We start from the raw sequence: 8,900 nt of genomic DNA, 5'->3' as shown, positions 1-8,900 counted from the left end.
GTATAGTGTAGTGTATAGTCGTGTATTGTATAGTGTAGTGTATAGTGGTGTAGTGTATAGTGTAGTGTATAGTGTAGTGTATAGTCGTGTATTGTATAGTGTAGTGTATAGTATAGTGTAGTGTATAGTGTATAGTAGTGTAGTGTATTGTATAGTGTAGTGTGTAGTGTATAGTGTAGTGTATAGTGTAGTATACTAGTACAGCAACACCGGTGTGTTGGAGAGCCAAGCCACAGCATTCACAATCTGAGCGTACGACGTTTCGCCAGTAATTACAACCAGCTTCATCAGGCGACAGCCAGTCGACCCGCGGCCGAACTGCTCGGGTTGGCCAAGCGTTGTTGGCAAGAGCACAGCAGCTCAACGACGGGGAGCCCTCGTCAACGCCAGCGCCGTGCGCTGCTGCCGGAGGAGGCATTCTGGGTGACTACCCCACGCGCGCCTCCCCCTTCGACGAAGATTGCAACCGCGTGGCTCGGGCAGGCGGAAGAGAGCGGCTCGCCGTCGTCACAATCGCGGTTTGTGGCGAGTTGACACGGCCAATCATCACCGTCCCTCCGGCGGTCGATAAACTCGCGACCTGCACTCGGCGGGGGAAGGCAACCAACGGCCGCTGCCGCTGCGGGTGGAGTCGCTCCCAACCATAGGAATGTGGAAATGCCATCGCGAGCTCGGGGGGCAGCGGGTTTTTTAAAAATCCTTTATATTAAGTTCACTTGCTTGCTTGCGCGCTTACGACCGTGCAAATCTTTCGGTCGTTTTTTAACCCACTTCCCGTGATCCAATCGAGCTGACATTTTGCACACAGACTCCGTTGTGCGTGACAATTTATTTTCGTGAACATTTTTTTCCAAAATTTTCCACTTTTTAGGAAAAAATGTTTTTCATATTTAATTTAAAATACCAATGTGATAAAAATGCAACTCTTACTCAAGAAAAACAGAAATGAATAATAAAATATAACCGTTACTACCCATATAATGGATTTATAGTGAAAAACTTTGTTTTTACGGGTTAATTTTTTGTTTGTTTGTTTGACGCAACCGAGAGACGGGACTGTGGCCTGGGCTCGCGGACCTTCTGTCCGCTCTGCACCCGTCGGTCGGCGAAACACGCCGTGTAGGCAGCAGTGATGGGATCGGCATAGCCTCGGTGCCCTCTCCTTGTACAGAGGCTGCGCGCAACCCGGACCGGTTACGGGGGTCCGGGTTCGACTCCCAGGCTGGCTCGTGTGAAGCCCAGCCCCGATGGCTGACTCACCCACTGGCTGGCTGGTGGCCACCCGACTGACTTGTCCACTGGCAAACTGGTTGAGTGGCGTGGTCACGAACTCGGCGACTGGCTGGTGCAACGGGTGACTGGTATGCTGGCATCATAGCTCGTAAGCTGAGCAAATGACTGAATGTAACTGACCAACACAGCTGACTCTCTGGCTGGCACACTGACTTAACTGGTTGGCTTGTACACTGACGTGCTGGTTAGCAAATTGATCAGTGAACTAATAAGCTAGCTCACCCGTACACTGGCTAGCTAACTGACTGATACACTGACTGGCTGGCTGGAACACTGAGTAATTGCCTGGCACACTGACTAATTGCCTGGCACATTGACTGACCGGCAGACTGGCATAGACACGAACTGCCTGACCGGCAGACTGGCTCGATGATTCGACTGGCACAGCGACTATGCACGTGTCGTGTATAGTTGCACTAACGAGCTGTCTGTCTGCCCGCTGATGGTCACGCAGTGAATGCGTTATCGCTGACGTAGTGCGTCAATGTGGGGCAAAATGTGGGTAGCCGTACCCACAGCTCTGCCAGCGAATCTAGAATTAGAAACGAGCTCCCTCCAAGAGGCGGGGGGCAGAGGGTGGCATTCGCACGCGGTGGCGTAGGCAACCATATACAGCACACACAGTGGGGGCACGCATGCCCCCCTATTAAGCAACCGGGCCCCCTCCCCCCCATTCAGAGGCAGCTACCGCGGGTTAGGGGAGGAGGTGGGGGGGGCTCGCTCTATTTCCAGTTAAGGAGCCAAATTGCCATCAATTGGACACTCGTGGCCAAACGTATTGTGGCAGGACCCTCCTGAAAAGAAGGGAGTCTCGCTGAGGATTCGCTAGGTGAGAGTAGGAACATTGGGAATTGCTGTTGTTGTTGTTGTCACGTTGTGGGGCGGCGCTGCAAGCGAGCGTGGAGCGAGTTGCACTTTGTACGATCCCAAATCATGCCGCCCGAGTTCCATTCCCGCTCAGAGCCCAGCAAGAGCGGTGAGTGATTGTCCGAACCGGTAACCTCCCGCCCACCCCGGACGCCCGTTCCCCACACCGCCTTCGCCAACCCGGCACAGACGAGCGTGGCCACGTACGGACAAACAACCCCCTGAGGACTGACACGGCGCGGGGAGAGGTCTGCATCCGTCTAGCAGTGGATAGGCTGAGCAAGTGCCGGGTGATCCTAGTAGCACAAGTAGCTACAATGTGTAGTAGCTATTACTACACATAGTAGCTACACATGTAGTAGCTACGGGCCCCGCACTTTCAAGGGCCCCGCGCTAAATGCTTTCAAGCTATAAATTCCGGTTCAGTGATTCTGCACTTGTTCTATTACTATAGTACTATACCGCCTTCAACTTTTATGAACGACTGGGTGTTTAAGGCTAGCGATTTGTCTTGTTATCTGGGGGTATAGCAAATGAAAAAATACGATTATTTCACTATGCAAGTAAAAAAAAACGTGTGTTTTAATATTTACGTATTTTGTTTTAAAATTAGAGTCCCTTCGTAACATATGCTACAGGCCCGGCACTAGCTTAGTTCGGCACTGGGCAGAGGGCTGGACGGGGCGGTACATCGGTGATGTGGCGCGTGGTCATATGTTCCTAGAATGGCCACAGACGTTGCCTGCAGTCTGTAAGCAAAGATGATGCATTCCTTGACGGAGTATGTGACACTGCCACCCTCCCTCCCTCCCGTTCTCCCCCCCCACCACCACCACCATGTCCCTTTGCCAGGCTTGGATCCTGAGTCGTGATGCGCCCGCACGGGGGAGGAGGGACGAGTGTCTGGATGATTGGGATGCACGCAAGAACCACGTGCTTTTTACTGTCCTGACTGTACGGAGCTGTGTGGCGCAGTGCTGCAGCCGGAGCAAAGTTGACTCTGCCAGCTGGCCAGCCCGTGTAGCAGTCAACCCCTGTGTCATGTCCCAGTCACAGAACCCATGTGTCATCTAGCCCATGTGCCAGCCAGCCCACGTGCCAGCCAGTCCACGTGCCAACCAGCCTATATTTCATGTGCTAGCCAGACTAAGCGTCCCATGTTAGCAAGCTAAACCACGTGTCAGCCAGCCATGTGCTTCCGTCATGTATTATCCAGCCAATTTTGCCAGCCATGTGATGCAATCCATCGAGCCCATGTGATGCACGCCATCCAAGCCCAGTTGCTATCCATCCAGCCCAGGTTCCAGCCCCCGCCTATTCGACATACACAGCCAGACAGCCAAAATCTCACGGGCGATTACATTACTTGGCGGGCAGTGGGAGACAGCGGTGCGTAACGTTAGACGCGTTATAAAGTTTCTGCTTCTTCTTCTTATAATTGCGCCTGGGCACTGTGACTCTACCCCATGCAGTGCAATTAGCGGGGGAGGCGGGGGATTGGGGGGGGGCTGGGGAGTGGGGGTAGTGGGGGAGTGGGGGGGGGCTGGGGAGTGGGGGGGCTGGGGATTGGAGGGGGCTGGGGAGTGGGGGGGGGGTGCAATATCGAGTGAGCGGGGGGGAGGGAGTCACGCGTTCTGCCCCCGCGGTCTCGCCTCTCTTCTCAGTCGCGGGGTTTTTAATAGAGGAGGAGGGGGGAGGAGGCTCTGGGCGGCTCTGGGCGGCTCAGAGGTCAGAGGTCACCGCTGAGCCAGCACCGCAGACAGTCTGGGTTCGAATCCGGGTCTCACATTTAGCCGCGTTCCGAGCGGAACGAGTTGATTGGTGATCTCAGCCCAGTCGCGGATGAATTTAGAGACTCGTAGGCTAATATACTGTACACGGAGAGCCGCAACAACAAACAAGAAGCACTGCCGTTCGCCACGAAGTGGCGGAACGTCACCACGGCGCTTGTGCCAGGCTAGGTGCACCTTGAGGCCGTCACGTGAAGTCGCGAAGGCTCGCCCCTGGTTAGAGGTCACCGGATAACGTGTTATGGGCCGACTACCACGCCCGACCGCCTTTGTCTCCCTGCACTGTCGCTCCACACACAGGACACACACAGGACACACACTCAGGACACACACATACACAGTGACACACACAGGACACACACACACAAGACACACACACACAGTACACACAGACACACAGTACACACACACAGGACACACAAACTCTCGTGAGGAGCGTGGGGACCGTTCGTGGGGAGTCTCGAGTGGACCCGCTGCTCGCGCTTGGGAGAGTCGACCTGAAGCTTTGGGTCGAGGTCTGCTCATCTCGTCCGCACTGTGCTCAACAACCACCACCACCACCATCACCACCACCACCATCACCACCACCACCATCACCACCACCACCACCATCACCACCACCACCACCACCGCCACCATCACCACCACCGCCACCACCACCACCGCCACCATCACCACCACCGCCACCACCACCACCACCGCCACCACCACCACCACCACCATCACCACCACCACCACCGCCACCACCACCACCACCGCCACCACCACCACCACCATCACCACCACCACCACCACCATCACCACCACCACCATCACCACCACCACCATCACCACCACCATCACCACCATCACCACCACCACCATCACCACCATCACCACCACCACCGCCGCACCGCAGATCGACGACTAGACACGTGAAGGTCCACACAGATGGGTTCACCAAACCTCCTTGCTGTGCTGCCATCTCGAAGGCCACTGGGTGATTTGGGAGTTTCGCAAATCTCTTTGCGAGCCACCAACCCTCGCCTGCAACGCGCCGTGTGGATCACAGGGCACGCGCCACCACGCACTGCGGTGTTCACTCACTCACCCACTCACCCACACGCTCACTCATCCACTCACTCACCCACTCATCCACTCACTCACCCACTCGCTCACCCACTCATCCACTCACTCACCCACTCACTCACCCACTCACCCACTCACTCACCCACTCATCCACTCACTCATCCACTCACCCACTTACTCACTCACTCACCCACTCACTCATCCACTCATCCACTCACCCACTCACTCACCCACTCATCCACTCGCTCACCCACTCATCCACTCACTCACCCACTCGCTCACCCACTCATCCACTCACCCACTCACCCACTCACTCACCCACTCATCCACTCACTCATCCACTCACCCACTTACTCACTCACTCACCCACTCACTCACTCATCCACTCATCCACTCACCCACTCACTCACCCACTCATCCACTCGCTCACCCACTCATCCACTCACTCACTCACCCACTCACTCACCCATTCACTCACCCACTCACTCACCCACACGCTCACTCACCCGCCCGCTCACCCGCTCACTCACCCACCCACTCACCCGCTCACCCGCTCGCTCACCTGCTCACTCACTCACCCACTCAACCGCCCGCTCACTTACTCACCCACTCGCTCGCCCGCTCACGCACTCACCCACTCGCCCGCCCACTCACCCACTCGCTCACCCGCCCACCCGCTCACTCACTCACTCACTCACCCACTCACTCACCCATTCACTCACCCACTCACTCACCCACACGCTCACTCACCCGCCCGCTCACCCGCTCACTCACCCACCCACTCACCCGCTCGCTCACCTGCTCACTCACTTACCCACTCACTCACCCACTCAACCGCCCGCTCACTTACTCACCCACTCGCTCGCCCGCTCACGCACTCACCCACTTGCCCGCCCACTCACCCACTCGCTCACCCGCCCACCCCGCTCACTCACTCACTCACTCACTCACTCACCCACTCACTCACCCATTCACTCACCCACTCACCCACCCACACGCTCACTCACCCGCCCGCTCACCCGCTCTCCTACCCACTCACCCGCTCACCCGCTCGCTCACCTGCTCACTCACTCACCCACTCACTCACCCACTCAACCGCCCGCTCACTTACTCACCCACTCGCTCGCCCGCTCACGCACTCACCCACTCGCCCGCCCGCCCACTCACCCACTCGCTCACCCGCCCACCCGCTCACTCACTCACTCACTCACCCATTCACTCACCCACTCACTCACCCACACGCTCACTCACCCGCCCGCTCACCCGCTCACCCGCTCGCTCACCTGCTCACTCACTCACCCACTCACTCACTCAACTGCCCGCTCACTTACTCACCCACCCACTCGCTCGCCCGCTCACCCACTCGCACGCTCGTCCACTCACCCACTTGCTCACCCGCTCACCCACTCGCTCGCCCGCTCACCTACCCTTTCACTCTCTCATCACAGGCGAAAGACGCTCCCAGCTTCAGACCCTAAGGCTGGGGGGGGGGTCCAAGGCCCCCCCCCCTTCACCACCCGAGATTCCACCCCCACACTCCCCCGGCTGGGCTTGTGCCAACGCCGGCGGTGGCGAGGAGTGAAAGTGGAGACGTGGCACGCGCTGCCCGCTGGTGGGCACCGTGAGGGCACTGCCCGCTGACAGCAGAGGCCCCGTGGCCCGGGCAACGCTCCCAGGCCGAGCTCAGAGCCACCTCCTTCCAAAGACAAATATCCCCCGGATAGCCTTCAGCAGGCTGTTGGGGGCAAGTGCTGTTGGCGAGACGGCAAGGGCGCACGAGGTGCTGGGTGGCCAGCAACACGCCCGGCCAGCCGCCTTTGTCTCCCCGGTGCCGATGCTTACAAACTGCACCGGGTGCTCGTATAATGAAGGTTGAGTCGACCTATGGGGGAGTCCCACTCGGGTTTTGAGTCGGGTCTGGGGTTTGAGTCTGGTCCGGGGTTTGAGTCGGGTCCAGGGTTTGAGTCGAGTCTGGGGTTTGAGTCGGGTCTGGGGTTTGAGTCAGGTCCGGGGTTTGAGTCGGGTCCAGGGTTTGAGTCGAGTCTGGGGTTTGAGTCGGGTCTGGGGTTTGAGTCTGGTCCGGGGTTTGAGTCGGGTCCAGGGTTTGAGTCGAGTCTGGGGTTTGAGTCAGGTCCGGGGTTTGAGTCGGGTCCAGGGTTTGAGTCGAGTCTGGGGTTTGAGTCGGGTCTGGGGTTTGAGTCAGGTCCGGGGTTTGAGTCGGGTCCAGGGTTTGAGTCGAGTCTGGGGTTTGAGTCGGGTCTGGGGTTTGAGTCTGGTCCGGGGTTTGAGTCGGGTCCAGGGTTTGAGTCGAGTCTGGGGTTTGAGTCGAGTCTACGGTTTGAGTCTGGTCCGGGGTTTGAGTCAGGTCCGGGGTTTGAGTCGGGTCCGGGGTTTGAGTCGGGTCTGGGGTTTGAGTCGGGTCTGGGGTTTGAGTCGGGTCCAGGGTTTGAGTCGGGTCCAGGGTTTGAGTCGGGTCGGGGTTTGAGTCGGGTCGGGGTTTGAGTCGGGTCCAGGGTTTGAGTCGGGTCCAGGGTGTGAGTCGGGTCCAGGGTTTGAGTCGGGTCGGGGTTTGAGTCGGGTCTGGGGTTTGAGTCGGGTCCAGGGTTTGAGTCGGGTCCGGGGTTTGAGTCGGGTCTGGGGTTTGAGTCGGGTCTGGGGTTTGAGTCGGGTCCAGGGTTTGAGTCGGGTCCAGGGTTTGAGTCGGGTCGGGGTTTGAGTCGGGTCGGGGTTTGAGTCGGGTCCAGGGTTTGAGTCGGGTCCAGGGTTTGAGTCGGGTCCAGGGTTTGAGTCGGGTCTGGGGTTTGAGTCGGGTCCAGGGTTTGAGTCGGGTCCAGGGTTTGAGTCGGGTCGGGGTTTGAGTCGGGTCTGGGGTTTGAGTCGGGTCTGGGGTTTGAGTCGGGTCCAGGGTTTGAGTCGGGTCCAGGGTTTGAGTCGGGTCGGGGTTTGAGTCGGGTCGGGGTTTGAGTCGGGTCCAGGGTTTGAGTCGGGTCCGGGGTTTGAGTCGGGTCCAGGGTTTGAGTCGGGTCCGGGGTTTGAGTCGGGTCTGGGGTTTGAGTCGGGTCTGGGGTTTGAGTCGGGTCCAGGGTTTGAGTCGGGTCCAGGGTGTGAGTCGGGTCCAGGGTTTGAGTCGGGTCGGGGTTTGAGTCGGGTCCAGGGTTTGAGTCGAGTCTGGGGTTTGAGTCGGGTCTGGGGTTTGAGTCAGGTCCGGGGTTTGAGTCGGGTCCAGGGTTTGAGTCGAGTCTGGGGTTTGAGTCGGGTCTGGGGTTTGAGTCTGGTCCGGGGTTTGAGTCGGGTCCAGGGTTTGAGTCGAGTCTGGGGTTTGAGTCGAGTCTACGGTTTGAGTCTGGTCCGGGGTTTGAGTCAGGTCCGGGGTTTGAGTCGGGTCCGGGGTTTGAGTCGGGTCTGGGGTTTGAGTCGGGTCTGGGGTTTGAGTCGGGTCCAGGGTTTGAGTCGGGTCCAGGGTTTGAGTCGGGTCGGGGTTTGAGTCGGGTCGGGGTTTGAGTCGGGTCCAGGGTTTGAGTCGGGTCCAGGGTGTGAGTCGGGTCCAGGGTTTGAGTCGGGTCGGGGTTTGAGTCGGGTCTGGGGTTTGAGTCGGGTCCAGGGTTTGAGTCGGGTCCGGGGTTTGAGTCGGGTCTGGGGTTTGAGTCGGGTCTGGGGTTTGAGTCGGGTCCAGGGTTTGAGTCGGGTCCAGGGTTTGAGTCGGGTCGGGGTTTGAGTCGGGTCCAGGGTGTGAGTCGGGTCCAGGGTGTGAGTCGGGTCCAGGGTTTGAGTCGGGTCTGGGGTTTGAGTCGGGTCCAGGGTTTGAGTCGGGTCCAGGGTTTGAGTCGGGTCCAGGGTGTGAGTCGGGTCCAGGGTTTGAGTCGGGTCCAGGGTTTGAGTCGG

Source organism: Lampetra fluviatilis, chromosome 35 (assembly GCF_964198595.1).
Source record: "Lampetra fluviatilis chromosome 35, kcLamFluv1.1, whole genome shotgun sequence".
Taxonomy (NCBI): domain Eukaryota; kingdom Metazoa; phylum Chordata; class Hyperoartia; order Petromyzontiformes; family Petromyzontidae; genus Lampetra; species Lampetra fluviatilis.
Note: the sequence above shows the minus strand (reverse complement) of the source record.